Raw genomic sequence first — 20,810 nt, 5'->3', positions numbered from 1 at the left:
AATCACACATCTCTATCTATTATATATCGCCCGACCAGACAAACCAAGCTTGCCACCACTGACGAAAAAATGACTCTAGCCTTTTTCTTCACTGTTTATTGATATTTCTGTGAAAAATTCAACAGCGAGCCGGAGTTCAAGGAAAGACGCTGACACATCATACTTGAATGATGGACCACGTTGTTTCACGAGTATAATAATATTATTTGGTTCGATGGGTTATATCTGAGCACCGATATTGAATGATGTTGGTGGCGCTACTTTCGACGACCAGGGCACATTGGCAGTGTGGCCCACATTGGTCCGTTGTATTGGGGTTGCAGAGCTGAAAAGATGCCAAATATAGATAACAAATTCCTTCTAGAATCAAAATCTTTTACGAGGGTAATTTTTGGTTCTTCAACCTATGGAGTGAAACAGTTAACCCTTAAGTCAACCAATTTACATTTTAAAAGGTAATCGACTATGGTAATGCTTATAATGACAATTTCAGAATTGTTTAACAAATTTGTCTTACATAAAATATTGTTGTTTTTTGGCATTTGCACAGTCGCTTTATGGTATCTGTGCTTAAATCGGAAAGAGAACTAATCGTTAGAGGTTTGACTAACCATATGCCTAAGGCACAGGTGCACGTAGTCCCTTCATTCTAGACAATACGCCAACTCAAATCGACAAAGATGGTGCATGAAATCACACCTTGTCACATACTACACATAACCACTCCATACACAGGCATCTCGCATACATACACAGGCAGCTTCTCGCACAAAGGCTAAAGGTACCTTCGTTGAGCGCCCATCAATATCAGCGTTGCTCCGAGAAAGAAGTGCATTGGCACAGTTCAAAGGAAGGAGGAGCCACTTAAATTTTCATTTCAGCCTCCGGTCATCATCTCCGACTTTTTCTTTCACTTAAACTTGTTCCCTCCCTCTCGTCTCTAGGCAATTAAAGTAGCTCTCGAGGCCAGAAAGTGCTTAACGACATAAAAAAACGCGACTCAAGACATCGCACGTATTGTACGCACTGCATTGTGGCGAACACGTAAATTACAGTTTGGACAAGGCCAGCTCGGATGGACGTCGGTTAGCCGAATACGGTGCCCTTCCGTACGTTCATGCCTTGCAAGTTCATTCAGCTGGCGAACACGCCAATGTCGCGTTTGAGACCGATACTACGCATGAGTTTGTGCTGTCGCTCCACATCGCACTGGAGTGCACACTGAGGGCGTGACGTCATGATACGCCAGAGAGTTTACCCCCCCCCCCCTTCAAGAATATGGTGAGGAAGCCAGCTCTTGCGAGCAGGGCTTTTGAAGAACTCAGCAATTAACGAACATGTGTCCTCTCTGTCTTTGCAAAGATAGCCGAACGCATTATAAATAAGACGATTGCATGTAGTTTAAGGAGAAACAGTGTAATCGCTAAAGAGCAGTAGATTCCGCAAAAGTAAGCCTGCAGAGACCACTTTCCTTAGCCTAAAAGAATACAGTATAGACGACATTCAAAACAACACATATACACTACGAATATTTCTGGCTTTCAGCAAGGCACTTGACTGCATAGACGACCTGCTTTCACGGAAATTTCAGTAAAATGGTTATCGGGGTACCACATGGCAACTGACACAATATTATGTAGCATCTAGAAAGCAATATACTACATTAAATAATATGCATGTCAAGTAGAATTTCTCAGGTATAGTGTTTCTCATGAATGTATCCTAAGACCTGGCCTATTCTCGCTATTCATTAACAATACTGCAAATATTGAAGGACATGAGAAAATAATACTATATGTTAATGACACAAACGCATTTTTCTCAGGGTCGGACGTACGTCAACTGCATGAAGAAGGTTCAGCATGAATGACTAATTTATATGCATGATTAAATGCAAATGAGCTTTTTTAATGATTGCTAAAACTAAGTACGTGCTTTTCAAGCCTAGAAGAGCAGCAGCCATTGTATACAGACCAATTTACATCCAAGCTAGCGTTATTTAGCAGTCGACACCAATAAAATTCTTAGGAGTTAACGTTCAAAAACACCTTTATTGGTGCCCCCCACATTGAATCGACAAAATAAATATACCTTTCCAGAAAAATTTGCATTTGAAATAGACTAAGGTACTACATTCCATAGAAAGTTAAGCTTCAAATTTATTATACTCCAGTGCACTTGTGCCTAACCACTTAGTGCCGAGCACACTATTAAAAGTGCAGTACTATTTTCATTTGTAAATTATTAAAGACAAATCACACAGTGTTCCTTGGTACGCCATTTTACTAAGAAGGATTCTGCGAAGACCACCACATTGTAGTTTTTTTTTTTGTGAGCTGCATGATGTGTTTGATCTATTCATCGCCGAACTTGTAAATGTGCGGAACATAGCAGGTGCCGCTCTACATACAGCTTCTTTTTTTTTGTTAAGCATAGCATACGCTTTCGAAGCTGAAGTTTTTGGGTAAGTTTTAGAAACGAATGGTGTAAAATATGAGCGCATGCCATTCTATATACAATATATATTTATAACATCACAAGAAAATTAATGCAGGTGTACTTTTTAAAGTGCGCTTGGCCTATGCGTATATAGAGGGGTGTGCTTGATCTCGAAGCACAAACGATGTTTTTCCTTTCCTAAATTTCTAGAAAATATTTTTTTCTGGCTACAAGAACTTCAGAGACTGTTTCCGGAGAGAAGGAGAGAAATATATTTAAAATTACATCAAGATTGCCAATATTCCTCCCATTTCCTTTCTTGCTACTGACAAAGATGATGGTGCTCATGTTTTCTCAGTCAATAAAATACCGAGCAGTGTTAGAGTAGATTTAGGAAAATAGGAACTATTTAGATTTCATATGAAAAATATTTAAAAAGAAATATAATTCATGCATTCTTTATTACAAATTGGAAAATGATTGGGAGGGAACATAAAACGACAAAGACTGTGTATATTTCCATGGCAATCGAGATGAGTTATAGAATAAAAGTAGGGCAACCCAGATTGGTGAACCAGACGCCGGCCCCACCTCTTGAAATGACAGAAAATCCTAAGGAAAATGACACCCACCAATCATACAACAGTATTGTAATGCAAGAACCAATTGTCATAGTGGAGATGTCAGCAGTCGCTTGAATATTTCAATTACCACTGAACAAAATGCTTAATGCTTCAGTTTTGAATGCCTGTATTCATCGCCAATTATCGCTTCTAGATCTGCGCCAATAATGTATTTGCGTCGCGCGCGCCCCTGAAAGCAACAGCAAAGCCCTTCCTCGTTATTTGATGAAGTCAGGTTACACAGTTGATAAGTAAAAACCCTTCCATAACAAACAACATTTCCCACTAAAATGCTAATTTTGCTACAATAAGGTTATCCGTGCTTGCGCAAAGTTTCGTTTGACTCTTCGCTGCAAGCCTTTTTTGCTTTTGGAATCTCCAAGATATAGCGTATACATTTCGAGACCTATATCAGGTTTTGTTCCCATAATCATTGCTCCGATAATAGCGTTTCAAAGAATAAAGCGCCACTCACAAAACTTTCACAATGTAGTTAAAGTGTGAAAACATCATCTGACACGAAAAATCAACAAAATGCAACTATTAGATTTTTCTTGGGCCTTAATGGGCTAAAATTGCTTGGTGTAGCTAACATTGACTGACAAAAACCCTAATTCCCTTCTAATTTTATAAGAGGGCGAAGTAAGTGCAATTTGAAACACTTGAAAGCACGCTCAATATATTGCCTCTAAAGCAGTTATACGGGCACAAACTATCTTCAGAGATACTATGTCAGTATCTGACCTAATACACCCCTTCGATTTATTACAAATTTGGTGGACAAACTGTGTATAAACTAAAGTTGGTCCCAATTTACAAATCTCGAAGCCGCATCAATTGTAGAGACCATCGATCAGCTTTAGAAACACCAGAGCATGCTAAATCAATACCCATCCAAACTAAATTTACTGCGGTGTGGAACTTCATCTAAAGCATTTAAAAAAGTAATAAGAGAAAAGCTAGCTCAAGAATATGAAAATCTTCATGATGTGTAAAATTCTTAACAGCGTATTTTTATTGGTGTGTAGTAGTGCTACTAATTAATGCCTTTCACAATTATGTTTATTACTTCCACTTCTACAATGTGGGCGCCGATTAAATGTACATGCGATTAACTCGCTTTGTGTTTCGAATTTTATAACCGGCCACCCTAAGTAGGTGTTTTTATGTGTTTCTGTTCCTTTGTGCTACTATACGCCTCGTGCACCGCCTATAGAGGAGCCACTGATAGCCACCTAGCGGGCGCTTCCAACAGTACGCGCGGGAGCAGTAGCAGACGACAACCCTTTGCAGCAAGGATGGCTGCAGTTCGCGGCTGCGATTTCTCCTTTGTTCGGGTGCCAGGCTGCTTATTCTGCGGTGACAGCTGTAGGGAAGACAATAACCTCTGTGAGAGCGGGTATGAACACGATGTTACCGGTGTTTGGGACAACATGGTGCACATACGTGCCAGGTGTGCCCCTCAGACAAACGCCATGAACAGCATTTACATGAAGTGGAGCTCATGTTAACTAGCCGATAAATTTTGTTCAATAATACGATGTCGTGATCATTTTAAAAATTCTACCTTTGCCGTAATGCTGCTTCTGTACCTCAATAATAAGCACCCGTCGTTAGTGCAGACTTATATCAAACAAATCCGCACGGTGCGATGTCTGCATATGCCATTGTGATTTTTCTGCCGATGAATACATGTGATATCGCCGAATAAGTGCAGTCAAAGTCGCCTCAAGAAGAGTAATTGCGAATTTATTGACGGGAACGCGTACACTAGTCAAATGAGTCACGAAACGCACGGGTTAATAAAGGCACACGTTAGCGCTGTACCGCCGATTCAATTCTTTTTCATACGCCGGTGAACAGCCATTCCCGCTGCAGTTCTTGCGATCTTAAATTTCCCAAGGGAACTGCTTGGAAACGTACAAAGCTAAAGTCTGACTAATTTTTCAGTACTTTCTTTTAAAATGTTACTGTAGAGAGGTGTCACATGATATATTTAAAGGCAGAGCAGCGCCAGTCAGAGTAAATGAGCGCTGGCGGCAAGGCCGGGTTTAGTCCTCTGCGGCATAAGCATAATAAGAAAGAATTCAGTTGAGTACAAAACTCACATTCAAGAAGGGACTACGTGGTGAAACAAACAAATCACTTGGCGTGTTAAGTCTACTCAGACAGCTTCGAGGTGTGATGACTTGCCAAACGTGACGTGAACTTGTCAGAGAAAAATGGAACAAAAATACCATATGCAGCAACTATCAGGAATTCTCGCCCTGAACTACCTATTTTCTAAACACATTTCCCGAAAAACCACGGTATCTAAGATGCCCTCCGGCGAAAAGAATAAAGCTGTTAAAGAAGCACTTGTTTGGTATCATTCCGATAAGACACAGCGTGATATATACCCTTTACAAACCAGGTAGGGTGAAAACTTCGCAGCTCAAGAGAACCAACAGGAGTTATGCGTGAAGCAACTAGCAACAGTTAAACATGCGCGAAGCCAGGCATAAGATAGATGTAAAAACATGAAGTGCGCGACAGCTGGTGCGAGGATTTAACGGGCCACATAAAACCAACAATTTCAGTTCTTGCAAACTTCAGTTGTTCTAACATATAACGCAATGCGCTCGTGCAGTCGTGCTGCCTAGCTAGCCGAACGCGGTAAAGAAGGAGAAAACAATATAAGCGGCAAACGGCATTCCGAACTTTAGCGAAATGCCTTTAAACCGCATACTGCACTGCAGACCAACTTCGTCGCTTACGCGTCTAACTACAAACGAGTGAAAACAAATACACCGAAGCGACAAAGGAAAGGATGAGAACAAGAGATTTCCCGCCGAAGCAACGTTCCATTGCTACCGTTGCTCCCATGATGAGGCTTTGCGGGGAATGATTAGAACCATATGGCCGGCACATTTTTGCCGGTATTTGAGCCCCCCACCGTGCAACAATTCTTCTTCGACATTCCTTGAACTTTGGTCACCCCGCACATGCGAAAGGTGTTGCCTGTTTTGCTCTGAAAACGTGAATAAGACAAAGAAGCACTATCAACAACACAACAAACTAGGCGCGCCGCTGGCTCCTCTCCCGTGTGTTCTGCGCAAGGCCGCCACCAGTGGCGCGTCCATCGGCGCGCACTACGCGTAGCTGCTTTTATAGCGGCTTTGGTGCCACTGTGGGACGCCCAAGTCACGAATTTGCCGACCATTTAACCATGTCCCCCACGTCAATTCCGTATCAAATTTGTCTTGCATGTACCAAGAACGAAAGAAATAAAGTGTTGCCATGAGCCACTAGACCTGCCGTTGCCCGCCACGTCGCAGTCGGCGGGAAACCACTGGAGTACGTGTAGTACAGAATACACCTCTTGAGAGGTAGCGAGTTTCTCTTCTCAATGATCTGACCTTTTTCCGATTAGAATGTTGAGGAGGAATAAAAGAGAGACAGACAGACAAAGAACTTTACTAATGGTCCTGAGGAACAGCGTTAGGGTACCTCCCCTTTCAGGGAGTCCCCGCAGCCGTCGCGGGCCGCACCCACGTCGGGGTAGGAAGATCGTGGTCCTCCGCCCTGTCGCAGGCCCTCTGGACAGCCCGTAGTTGCTCTGAGAGGTCGTCGCTTTTAAGGGGTGCCTCCCAGTCGGTTAGAGTGGTTAGCGATGAGCTGCGTAGCGCAGGGCATTGCCAGAGCATATGGGATAAGGAGCAGTACGCCTCCCCACAGTCTGGACAGTGGGGTTCTACATTAGGCGCAAAGTGACTGAATCGGCCCCTGGAGGGGAACGGCCCCGTTTGTAGCATGCGAAATACCGACGATTGTGGTCTATTAAGATTAGGGTGTGGTAGCGGAAAGGCCCGTCGAGCGAGCTGATAATGTGCCAAGATTTTATAGAAGGTGAGAAGTGAATCCCTGCACAGTCCTAAGTCGCCGCCCGTGAATCCACCTGAACCGCCGCGTTGTGTAAGACCTCGCGCACAGTCATGGGCCAACTCATTGGCGTTAAGAACCTCAGAGTGCACATTGATTCCCATATGGGCCGGGAACCATTTGATGCTATGAAAACCAGCAGCCCCCTCGCTGCCGAGGATGGCCGCCGCCTCCTTTGAGATCGAGCCGGAAGCGAAAGCTCGGGCTGCAGACCTAGAGTCTGTAAAGATATTGGGACGTAGAGGGTCTTTCAGTGCTATTGCTATAGCAACCTGCTCGACTACTGTTGCAGAAACTTTCTGCACCGATGCTGAGTTAATGAGAGGGCTGTTGGAGTCAACCGAAACTACGGCATAGTGATCAGAGCGCTCGTACTGGGCGGCGTCAACAAAACATGCCAGATTCGGAGTGGCCGCAGCCGCTTTTAACAGGGAATGAGCCCTGGCTACCCGGCGGCCAACATTGTATTGAGGGTGGACGTTACGTGGCATGGTATCTACCTTGAACGAATCTCGGACCACGGGTGATAGGGTCACATTGCGCTCCGTGATTTCCTGGTGACCGCATCCAACGGATTCGAGGATGCGTCTCCTCACTCGCGATGATGAGAGTCGTATTATTTGGGCCGCTCGTTGAGCCTCGATCACCTCTGATAGGGTGTTGTGCATGCCTAGTTGCATGAGATGCGCGGTGCTGGTAGAGAGTGGTAAACCCAGCACGCGCTCGAAGACAAACGAATATGCATGAACTGGCTTTTTTTTTTTGGCTCAGTGGCATTGCGATTACTTGTTATAATAGCAAGAAGGTTGTGCCGCCTGCTTGGTATAACTTGATGAACATCAAATATGTTACATCAAAGAACATAAAGAACAGCGAATCGCTCCAAACTAAACGTTTCGTAGATAACTAGGATGGAGGCAGGAAAGACTTCTCGCTGCACAATTCGGCGTTATAACACTTTGAATTTTATAGATTTTATAATTGCAGGTTGTTTCTATCACTACCAATATTTATAGAATTATATCAAACTGTAAATTAGAGTGGCATCGTTGTGCTGAACAGATCGGTGAGGCGAGGCATCGGCGCATCGTTCAGAAGACTACACGTGAGGGTTACAATTGCACCTGAGTGATGAAATATGGAAAAAACTATTCCAAACTAGTGATATTGCATATCATAAGACTAGATTCTTAGGATATACTTATACATTCTCCACAATAAGTGAAGCGTGGCCACCGCCGTTACTTACCTACCCCAATAAAATGAAACAAAGGCATTTATTACGATTCCCAAAGTACCATATGCATTTATGAACCAGTCATTGCACTTTCCACGGCAGCTTGGTCTGTCTGGTTTATATGTAAACATACGCCATCGCATGTGGTTCGCCGCATTTGCTCATTTATAGCTAACATGACAGAGAGAGCGTGCTAATAAAATTGATTCACAACAGCACGCAAGAGTAGCCGCCGAGGGATCAGCTACTATTGAGAAACGAACAACTGTCGCGCCGAAATATGTGAACCTTTCTGCTCACACAGCTCTGTGAAGGCCCGCATGAGGGAGCCCGTTTTAACTATGTCACTGTATGACAATGCAATTTTGTATTTTTTTGGCGTGACAGATGTTCGTTACCTCATAATGATTCTCTCCGTTTTACCTGCTCTTTTCTTCCTTGTTAGGGCTTCGTTGTTTTGTAAGCTATATCGATTTCCGTTTTTTATATATTGCCTTTTCTGAAATAGGCGCAACAGTTGGCAGTCATCACGGCTTCCGTGCCCTCTCCTGCAGCTTCCAACGCTGTTTTTTGCATGATGCTAGCTAACCGCTGCTGGTGACTTGTTTAAGATCGGGTAGTTTTTACCTATGCTAGCATAGCCGATCGGGAGACAAATCACTTACTCAGAGCACACGTTATCAAAAGGCCGGGTTGGTCACAAGCACCATCATCCCGGAGAGCCATGCTACATTTGAATACCATTGTTCCATGCGACAGCCATTTAAATGAGCTGTGTACGGCATGATGTGTGAGTGTACATAGGTCGTCTGTACTTTACATTTTGCTGTTTTTACAGCGCCGTCATCTCTTCAAGTGACTGGTAGCACAAGAGCAGACAGGCTAACGTCCACACCTTTTACAGCGAAGCTTTATATGGTTAGCCGATTCATTCGTCTGTCGGTCGCCTGTACGCCAAAAACTCCTCTGGCGCCACCCCATGTACATGCGCGAAAGAAAAAGTTACTAAGAGGTGCGCGCGATTAGCCAATACCACCTAGAATGAACAAGGCCTGTTCAGTCCAATTCGTGACCTCGCGTTACCTGGCCCGAAATTTACATTGACAAGGTTGACGTGCTGAAAGCGATGACGTCAAAATAACTGTTGCCTACTCATGTGCATTCCTATTAATATTGACACGTGTACTTATATTTAACGGGCGACCACGTTTCGCCGCCTAACAAATGTTATCGCACAGCGCGGGACGCGTCTGCATGTATCCGAAGTTTCTGGATAGTTATTGATGCTTCTATCCGCTGTCTGTTGTCGCCGAACCTTGTGTTATCTGATTTCATCGCGTGACTCGAATGTTGTAGAACTTTGTGGAAGGCATGCGGGTCCCAACGATTAGTCTGGACCCGTCACTACCCAGCGCCTCCACCAGATGTCACGTGGTAGTGACGTTAAAGAACACAGTAGCAGTACTGTGAAAGACAAAACTAGCTTTCATTGGGCGAACCTGTGCCCACAAAACTGGCTACACTTAAAGCACAACGATAGCGGCGAACACAGTCGGCGATCGTCGAAAATCTGATTAGCGGGTCAAGTGCGTCGGCTTTTATACAGCAGTCATCGAATGTTCCAGACTAATCGTTGGGACCCGCATGCCTTCCACAAAGTTCTACAACATTCGAGTCACGCGATGAAATCAGATAACACAAGGTTCGGCGACAACAGACAGCGGATAGAAGCATCGATAACTATCCAGAAACTTCGGATACATGCAGACGCGTCCCGCGCTGTGCGATAACATTTGTTAGGCGGCGAAACGTGGTCGCCCGTTAAATATAAGTACACGTGTCAATATCAATGGCAGTCGAGACAGGTAACATGACGTCAAGGATCGGAGTGAAAAGGACTTGTGCTATGTAGGTGGAGGTCGATTAGCTGCGCCAGTACTGACGTCATTGCTCTCAGTCGTAGACAAGCGCGCGCGCGCAGCAGTTTCTCTCCGGTTCCGAAATGTTTCGGCCACGCGTCATACGTACTTGCAGCTTTCAATCAGGAACACAGCGAGCAGAACCGGGAACGAACTCGCCTACGCCGTGCCGATGCTGCAGCTCGGATACAAGAACATGTTCGTGCAGCTGAGAGCAAGGACCAACTGCGTACCGATGACCCGGCCGCCTACGAAGGTGTGGTTTAATTAAATGTTGCTATTAACCCTGTAATAAACGCCATGTCCATACGTTTAAGCTTCGCTAGTTAAACATCTGTATGGAATATTTGCGTGGTAATTATTTTATGTTTTGTTCTTTCCCACTCTCCTTCTTGCGAGTGATTTACCGAAAACGTTTATTGAAGAGAGGCTAATACCAAGAATATTGGATCTTACCATGCTGGTATCACATGCCGCACTTGACAAATCGGTTCTGAAAAAGACGAGCCGTGTATAGTGACTTCTTATCGTTTCAATAGCACCAGTCCATATACCAATAATATCAAGCAAATGGTGCGCGTGTCTGAACATAGAATTGAGGAAGGGTATTACCTGGTGCGTCTGCCACAAATTTCATATTAAATTACGTTTAACATGCTTGCTTGCTTATTTATTTATTTATTTTACAATACTGCAGGCCAACGTGGCCAAAGCAGGATTGGAATTACAATGAAACGGGAAAGGAGAACAGCACAGAAGTAATTTCTAACAATATTCGCACAACACAATAATACTTTGGTTTCACTCATACTTATCACTTTGTACCTGCGCTGAGGCGCTAGGCGCTACCTGCGCTATGGGGTTATGGCGTAACACCGAACAAAAAAGAAAAGCCACACGAAGTTGCTAATTCCACTTCGCACATAATATTGCAGTAAGTAGGCTAATATCTTATGTTGTTGGCATCTGCTTAACAGACACACTTTCGTTCCGGTTTTAGCAAAGTAATGCTAATATTATAGCCTTAGCATTCTTATGGTTTTTCACGCGCATTCTAGGAGCTGACTTTCTATCGATGCGTCTGACCGCACTTCCAGCTGCCTGACAGGCTACTCCACTGTAGAAAGGGTAGCGCATCGGGCTGCTGTGCTGAGGGTCTATACATACATACATACATACATACATACATACATACATACATACATACATACATACATACATACATACATACATACATACATACGTTAAGAAAAAAGAGGAAATGGGAATGACCGCGAGTAGTCGAAGGTATCCAGAGCCAGATTAAAGTGTCCGGCTGATATGCACTGTTGGACTGGACGACATCACGACAAAACTTTTGCTGCCTTTGGTCTTGAGTCGCAAAAGAGCGGCCGAGCTGGCGGCCTTCCTCGGCGTACCTGGAAACCTCATACAGCGGCGTGCACTCAGATGGGTCAGGTCGGTAATGGAGAATCGTGTCTAGCGTATAGGAAAGTTCACGGCCGTATGCGAAGAAGAAGTCCGTCGTGGAATGTGAGGCGGTGTGGTAGGCGCAAGTTACATGTGGTAAAACGAGGTCCCAGGTGGTGTGGTTGGACGTAAAGTACATAGCACGTCACCAAAGTGACAATAAATTGCTACGTCATGCCATTAATCTGCGGTTGATAGGCAGTACTGGTGCGATGGCCACTACCGCATGCATTAAGGAGCACGTTGACTAGCTCGGAAAGAAAGACACGTCCTCTGTCACTCAGAAGACCCCTGAGTCCCATGGCGAAATACTCAGTGTTGCAAAAGCAAGGATGCAACGTCGCTGATTATGGCGGTTCGTAGGGTAGCTGTTTCTGAATATATCATTCGTTCTCCACGAATGGTTCTCCAGGAAAACAACAATCCAGCGATTCTCGGCAAGGTGTGCAAGGTAAAAGGTTGTAGAGGTTAATTCCGACGCGGTGGAATGGCCGAGTAGCCCGGAATCGGCCGCTAGGGACTACAACGACGGCGAGGAGGAGACTTGCGGCGTTGGCAAGCTGAGCATCAGCGGATGTCTTTCTGAAGGAAAGTATCCATCCCATGCCAGTAAAAGCGGAAGCTTGGCCTGGTGTAAGTTTTGAAAAGGCCAGCGTGGGCCCGTTGTTGGCCGCATGAAAAGCGGAGCATACATCGGTGTGGAGGTGGCGAGGAACGACAGACAATCACTTGCGACCGCTGGAACGATAATTGTGACGATAGAGCAGTCCATCCCGTACTCCAGAGTGAGAAGCTTGACGGCGGAGAGCGCGGGAAGGTGGAGTCGCCGGGGAGTCAGAAAAGCAGTCCAAAAGATCAGCAATCCAGAGATCATAGCGCTGCTGCGCAGCAACATCGGCGGGCTCTGGTGACAAAAAATTGAGTCGATGGCGTAAAGGCCATTCGTGTCACTTGTTATGGGCTAGCGAAAGAGAGCACCCGTGTTGGCGTGTTTACGACCAGACCGATAAACAACGCGCATGTCGAAGTCCTGAAACCGGATGGGAAGGCGGCCTGATGGGTGTTCCGATGTCAGCAGCCAACATAGGACGTGGTTGCCGTGACGACATCGAAGGGCGGCCGACAGGTATGGCAGAAATTTTCCAAGAGCCTAAACGATAGCTAAGCACTTCTTTTTGTGACGAAGTAATTCGATTCGGCCTTCGTTAGTGCCCTGCTGTAGGCTACTACGTATTCGCCGTAACCGCTTTTGCACTGAGCGAGCGCAGCACCAAGTTCACGCTGCTGGTGTCCGTGTGGACTTATGTGGGGGCTATGGAGTCAAAAGGACGCAGTACAGGCGGCGATGTGATCACATGACGCTGTGTTGCAAGCGCGTTGTCGCATGCTAAAGACAAGGTAGAAAGGCCAGTATCGCCTCGCAGGAGTTCGTTAAACAGAGAAATTTGGAATTTGGAATTTTAATTTTGGAATTTTCTAGGTCGCAGGACTAACCACTTGACCGAAATCCGAGTTAATAACAGCGTTGTAACCGACTCCACGATCATAGCGCAAGGTTTTAACTCGTATTTTCAAAGCGTGTTCCTTATGGAACGCGCAACCACAGCTAGAATTCCAGTTGAAGATCCTGGTGACGTATCAGCTATCTCTGTGAACGGTGTTGTGTCTATGCTGCGTAAACTCGCAGATAAAAAATCCGCGGGTCCCGATGGGCTTCCATATGCCTTTCTGAAGCGTTTTGCAGCACAGGTATCTGTTTTCTTAACGAGGATCTTTCAAGTCTCGTTACTTTCGGGAGATGTGCCGGAGGACTGGAGGATGGCCCGCGTTGTGCCAATTCTAAAAAAAAGGGGGCAAGCTAACCATTTCTAATTATCGACCATTCTCAATCACTTCCTCTTGTTGCAAGCTGCTTGAACACATAGTTTCTGTTTATCTTAACTCCTATCTTGCTGAAAGTAACATTTTATCACCTGCACAACATGGCTTTCGGAAAGAAATGTCCACTGTGACACAGTTAGTTACTACAATTCATGATTTTTCTGTTGTGCTTGATAAATCAGGGCAGATTGATGTACTTATTCTAGATTTCCGCAAGGCATTTGACACAGTTCCCCACAGTAAACTTATTTATAAACTGGAAAGTATTGGCGCCCCTACTTACCTTGTTAATTGGATTAATGCTTATTTAAAACACAGGACACAGTACGTAGAGGTTAATGGCTGTAAATCTGAAGTGCTTCCACTTACGTCAGGTGTACCCCAAGGAAGCGTTTTAGGCCCGCTGCTATTTTTAATTTATATTGATGATTTGCCGGCTGCTGTTTCCGAAAATGTCTCTGTCAGGCTTTTTGCAGATGACCGCATTCTTTTCAAGAGCATAAACGAGCGTAATGATCATTACCTCTTACAAAACTCCCTACTAGCTGTTCATCAATGGTGCCTTAAATGGAATATACAACTTAACCTAGATAAAACGGTCCTCTTGCGAATTTCGCGCAAAAAGCAGGTTTCTCCTTTCTCTTACAGCCTGCTAAATCATTCTATTATGGAGGTCACACATCATAAATACTTAGGGGTTACAATAACAAACGATTTAACCTGGTCTGCGCATATTGCAGACATTTGTTCCTCATCATTTTCCAAGCTGTGCTTTCTGAGGCGGAAGCTTAGAGGCGCTCCAAGTAAGCTTAAACGTCTTGCATACATAACATTTATTAGATCAACATTAGAGTATGCGTCGGTCTTATGGGACCCGTTCATAAAGAAGGACATTTACCAGCTTGAGATGGGGCAAAGGTAAGCGATTAGGTTTATTTATAACAAATACAGAAGGCTTGATTCACCTACGACACTAATGAAAACAAATAACATACAACTACTTCAAGTACGTAGGAAAATGCCCCGTTTGTTGTTCATGCATAACCTTTTAGCTCATAAACTAAACATTTCGCATCCCGTAGTACTTAAACAGCTATCGTCTATACGAACACACCACACAGGAAGTCATTTACTAGAACCAATTTTTGCAAGAACTGAAACATTCAAACACAGTTTTTTCCCGAGGACCGTTTCCGACTGAAACTGCCTTCCGGGGGCCATTTTCCAGTCCTCTAATTTTGTTAAAGCTCTAGAAGAGTATTTGTTTGAGTGAATGAGTCCTCTATATGTGCGTATACGTGTATATATGCATAAATATGTACATGTGTATACACATTTTTCTGCTTGTTTCTTAGCGGCAATCTGTTAAACTGCCCTTCTTTTTTTCTTTTTCTTTTTATGTCGCAGTGTATTTCCATGCCTTGTATAGCCCCTCCTGCATGGGCCATAACTGTTGGCCTGCAGTATTCTGAAATAAATAAATAAATAAACAAATAAATGATTGTAGCAGAATTCTTGACAAACGGTGAAAGTGTGAGCAGAGCTCGATGAAGCTTTGTAGTTCCTTTAAAGACGCGGGTTTCGGAAAATTCGTGACGGTGGGAAATTTCGAAGCGTCGGGTAAAATGCCGCTTTTAGGAACCATGAGTCTGAGTATCATTAGTTGCTTGGCTGCAAGGCGACATTTCTTCATGTTAAGTTAGAGGCCTGTGTTAGTTTGCAACACAAAGCATTGAAACACCTGTTCGAGACGGCACAGATTAGTGGCTCAGAAAGGAGAAAAGACAAATGAGTCATCAAGGTAACATAAGCACGTGTTCCATTTTAGCCCACGGAGGAGATCGCCCATCACCCGTCCAAGAGCAGCGGGGACGTTGCAAAGGCCCAACGTCATATCGTTACATTCATACAGGTGGTCGGGTGTCACGAAAGCTGCTTTTGGGTGGTCGGCTGGAGCTATGAGCACTTACCAATAGAGGGAACTCCTTAACTCTAGTGTAGAAAAGCAGCCCACGCCTTGCAAAGAGGCCAGAGCGTCGTCGATGCGCGGCAAAGAATACATGCCTCTAAGTGTTACCTTTTTCGGACGCTGGTAGTCCACTCAAAACTGGATGGATCCATTCTTTCTTCTTTACGAGGACTACAGGGGCGCCCAGAGGCTGTTAGAAGATTGAAGGACTCCGCGCTGAAGGATATTTCGGACTTGGTGCTCAATAACATGGTGATCCGTTGGTAAAACGCGATAAGGTCGCTGGTGCCCGTATGGATTTCGCGACAGGTCGTCAATATGTGGGCCAAAGTCGCTTGTTGACAATCGAATGTTTGAGCAGTACTTGCGAAGCAGGTTTAGGAGCTGGGGACCTTGAGTAGGGCTGAGGAGGATGTCAATAGAGCTGTCGAAGACGGAGCAAGTAGGGGAACAAGCGAATGTGCTGATCTCCGATCAGGTGTCATCGATCGGGGCATCGAAGATGGTCACCGAGGCGATAAGCTCAAGTCGTCCAAAACATTAGCCGACTCAAAGTGTGACTGACTTCAGAACGTGAACTGCTCCGACAGAAGGTAAGGCACAAGAAATGACAGGACGCGGTGCTGTCTTTTGCTACCAACTCGCCCATTTTTCACTTTTGATGGACTCAAAGTGTAGAGCGAGGCCAAATCATTGGAGACGAGCATGTGAGTGAAACCCGGTTGACATTGATGACAGCGAAGGGAACAAAACATCGTTGCTGAACAAAAATGCGACGGTGTAAAAAGGGCAATGAGACTTGTAACATAGAGCAGGCAGTCGCAATCACAGATGAGTGCGGAGGTGTCGTAATGTCATCAGCAAAGAGCAGCTTTTGACGGAATCGTCAGCATCATCTAATTAGGCGCCAAGAAAAGGCGAAAGTTCGGCTTCGGCGAGAGAAGAGTCCCACCCCAAGATGTTGTATGAGCAAGAAGACCGAAAAACAAACTTGAGTGTGTACGTGAGTCCTTGAATGTTGATACGATTAGTGTATGCGACGACAGGGGTAATGCGCCGTGCGCTTGAACGGAGCGACAGTGCAGACAAGGGTGTCATTACGTTTCTGAGCAAGCGACACAGTTCTTCGGTGATTAGAGAAACGGCAGCTGCTGTTGCAACTAGATGTCTCGACCACGTTCGCCGAGGAAGATCGAGGCCTTGTACTGTTAGACACAAACTCAGTTCTTGCCTCGGGAACTGCGGCGACTAGTTTTTCTGCTTCGTAGGTTTGTTTGGTAGGAGTGACGACGCATTGGGGAAAGCAAACGGCTTCGTGGAGGTGACGAGCGGCGATCACGGGAAGAAGGATTGGCAGTGTGTGGAGAAGTCGGATATGATTCAGGAGGTGACAAGAAGGGAACTGGAGTGGTGTAGCAGTGTGCAAGTTGGTTAGCACGGGGAGCCATGAGCGACATCTACAGAAGCAAGGCACATGATCAGGGATACTAGAATAAAAGCATAGTGAGTGATGGTCCAGTATTGGCTGGTAACCTGGTAGAACAAGTGGGTTGAAGTGGACGTGGTGGTTCAGTGGGCAGTGGTGGTGAGAAGATATGCGGAAGGTCCGTGCTACAACTTCGGGTTAAGTTACAGGGGCAGCCACCGGCGGCGGAGAATGCGGGATGGAAAAAGCTGAGATACTTGCTCCTGCATCATCTGTCGCGGGCTGCGAGGTAAAGTTTGGCATAGTGCTTGGAATGGCAGATGGCAGTGATAGGGCCAGCTTCCGACCGACTTCGGCACGAATGAACTCCTTCATCTCGCAGAGCAGGAGGTTATCGTAACTTTCACAAAGGTCAGCGACTTCGACGAAGGTTTAAGGGTTTTTCGATAGCAGCATTCAGAAGGTACCAACTTCGATGCCCTTCATCGCTTGACAGACACACGAAGTGTGCATGGCCCGAATATTTTAGCCAATCGTGGAGAACCCTCCATGATTGGTAGAGATGGTAGATTGGTAGAGCTTCACGTTATTTCGCCCCTGAAGGTATCCACAGAGGAGCTGGCATTTTATTTGCGATCTACGTGCTGCGTTGTTCCACATTGCCCAGACATTTGATAGGCCATGGTAGCAGCGACCAAGGAAGTGTGCACAAGATAATTGACAAGACGGTAAAATAACATGCGACATATCAGGGAGAATACCGAAGGCTGGAGCGAAGTGCCCATCTTCTGCTGTATCTCTTATTCCGCAAGAGCTCACATTGCTGGGCATTAGTTAAGGGCTCCGAACTGGGTTTGTCATGTCGGACCTTCCCCGTCCATTCATGCTGTTACTCTGACGATGATCGTTCTCATCGACGACATGCAACGAGGATTTTTGTCGCTGTCAAGCTACCTCGTCATCCCCTTTATGACTGCATGAAGAAAAATAAAACTACTAAACAGTCGGAATGGAAGTCCAATCCATGCGATGTGCATTTAGGAGTGGAGCATGCTAAGTACTGGGCAAAAGAACTACCGCGCATCCACAGTGCTGGGTAATTAGTAAAAGGCTGCACACATTATATAGACTTGGCAAACGGAGACGTCTGGGAATGTATTTCAGAGGACAGAACGAATAGTACATAAAAAAGGACTACATTATAAGCATGGCGCATAAATTTGTCTTACCATAACGGCGGTGTGTTTACGCGTAAATTTTTGTTGTCATGCCCGTGAAAACAGCGTCGATGGTACAAAGGAGGCGTATAGAGCAATAATAATGACAAGGTTCAAACATGGCAAATACGCACGATATAGGATACAGCAACGACAAGGTTGGTGTTTGGAAAAGAACGTTCAAACCACCGACAGCATGAATGCCGACATCGACGACGCAACTACAAAGCCATGTTGTTTACACAGTAGGTCAGACGATTCACAGCTACCAAGGGCCCTATATAGTAGCAATGCTAGTGTACACAGAAAATAAAATTGCTAGAATCTCGCAGATGGGTCTGCATCAGCACGTTTGTGACATCAGCTCAAGTAGAAGTTTCGGTCTTAGCCTTGACTAGTGACAAGGAGCTATCTTCAAAACGAATGACCGAACCCGACAAGCATGAAGGCAGTAGCGTTGGGAAGGTAGGTGTTTGTTCGTTATTCCTACTTGGCATCAAATCAAATAAATGTGAATGTTTTGTACAAAACTAACAAAAACAAACAGGTTATACTGAGGTTATTTGAATCAGCCATCTTTAAGGACTCAAATATGGAAGCGCCTCGACCGAAAAAGAAATTGCGTAAGCCTTTAGTGAAACAGCTGTGAATTAAAAGCTTCCATAACGCTAGTCATTTTACCTACCTAAATCAGGCTCACCTTGGCACGGGGATTTTAAGAGTGGTAAAATCTGTGTATTTGCGTTGCTGGAATTGCATATCATGCATTCTTAAGCCACAGGAAACGGAAATAACGCACATCACAAAGAAGAAAATGTCAGATGTTATTTATCTAATGCGCACAATTTTTTTGTACTGTCACAAAAATATGTTTAGGTTCGAATATCGTAATAACATTGTCATTTTCCAGATTAATAATTTAAACTAATAAGTTTTTATACGACAAACCGTTCTGCCCTAAAACCTCCCTATAAGTGCTGCATTCTTATCCAGTTTGCCGTACTTGAGGCAGAAGCAGATAACTGAGTGAGTATTCTTACCGTAATTATTCAAGATTTATCTAATCCTTAATTCTGCTAGGGATCTTCGGTTTTCTTCGTTTATATATAACAGTCTATTCATCTGGTTTCTCTGCTCAATTACAAAATACTATTTCGTTCGAAGCACGACCTTCTTATGTTCTTTTTTTGAAAGCTACTAATTTGGAGTGCAGCTACCCATTTTGTGGCCCATAGCCCACTGCTGGCGCGGGCTGTCTTTCAAAGGAGCATTGTCATCATCACAATTCAAACAGTATGGTGATCTTTACTGCGCAAGGATGGTGCTGTCCCAGTAAATGACTTCAGAGTCAACGAAATCACTGAAGTCTGCTCTCTTTTCACATCTTGTGTCTCTACGAAATGTTAATTCGTCATTGTTCCTGACATATATTGTGCCTGCGAGCCACCGCTTTATGGTGGATCTAGTGCTTGTTTTCTGGGCCCAAGATGTTCTCAAGTTATTTTTTGTAATTTTTTGTCAGGGATTCATTTACTTATAAACTGGAACAAATAAAGCGCTCAGTCATTTAATCATTGAATCATTCATTATACCTAAAAAGCTGTGCAGGGAATTACGGCTTCTGAATAGTGCTAGCTACCGATTGCACGCCAGAGTGTTAAGGCTCACATTGCAAGGCAACATCAAACGTTAAGCGTAACTTATAGCTGTCGTGGAGGCCACCACAATGCCGAGCACGCGATAACCGAATTCGCTAATTCAAATCAATAGTCAGGCAGTAGGCACAGTACTTGTAGCCGAAACCATTCCCGCAGTACGACGCTCAGCTCTTGCAACACACGTCAACGCAGTTTCCAACGATAGAGCATAGATTTAGCTTGTTCCGAGTCAGACGAGGATCAGAGGGAACGCAGTGCCACGTGCCCTATAACCGCGCTGATCACCAGTGGGGAGTTGACTCATAATTTTTTGTTGACAGAACGCCCTCGTAGTTGCGGAAATGCATGAGGAACTTGATAAATTCCGTACTAACTGCTCGGAACATTCACTACTATACCGCACGAAAAAAAAAATAGAGGCGGTATTGTGTAGACGTGCGCAGACGCATCCCGTCCTGTCCCCAAAGTTCATGCAGAGTTTGCCTGACTAAAACTGCTTGCATGACATATGGCGGATTTCTGCACAATGCTGATATTCGGCGAGACGCTATATCAGAATCAGGTACTACGGACAAGGACACAGCACAAGGCAAATTATCACTTTCTTAGACCGTGTTTGGTTATCTAAAGCAATACTTACTGGTAGACGATGACCACAGAAGCAGCAAAAATGATGGCACAAAGAGTCTTGATATTCGTCATGATAATGATAAATTAACAATATCCCTGCCCCAGAATAACAGCTTTCGATGAAATCTCACGGCTTTTATACAACTGGATTCTGCGACGTGGACGTCATTGAAGGCATCACTAGGCTCAAATCCCAACACGAACAATATAACTGGGAGCCTGTACAGCTTCAGACACGAACGAAGACGAACAATAGACATTGCTGCAAAAGTTCCCGGAATTGTGTACAAGGGCTTGTCCTCATAGAAAAGTTGGGCAATAATGTCTGAAAAAAACTGTAACCAATACCGCTTAAAATCTCGTAGCGAAATACGCACAAAGATGGCCTGACTTAAGACAAATAAAAGTAAATAAATAATG

The 20,810-nt window shown here is 44.7% G+C and overlaps 1 long non-coding RNA gene across 1 annotated transcript; it reads right to left on the bottom strand.

Moving 5' to 3' along the window:
- Nucleotides 1–92: 92 nt before the first annotated feature.
- On the bottom strand, nt 93–20,581 carry LOC126544178 (uncharacterized). The gene is made up of 3 exons (XR_007602078.3): nt 20,401–20,581; nt 10,596–10,632; nt 93–325 (listed from the first exon to the last, which is right to left on the bottom strand). It is a non-coding gene; the product is annotated as an uncharacterized lncRNA (long non-coding RNA).
- Nucleotides 20,582–20,810: the final 229 nt, after the last annotated feature.

This window comes from Dermacentor andersoni, chromosome 3, assembly GCF_023375885.2.
Source record: "Dermacentor andersoni chromosome 3, qqDerAnde1_hic_scaffold, whole genome shotgun sequence".
Lineage (NCBI taxonomy): Eukaryota > Metazoa > Arthropoda > Arachnida > Ixodida > Ixodidae > Dermacentor > Dermacentor andersoni.
This window is presented reverse-complemented; position numbering and strand designations above follow the sequence as displayed.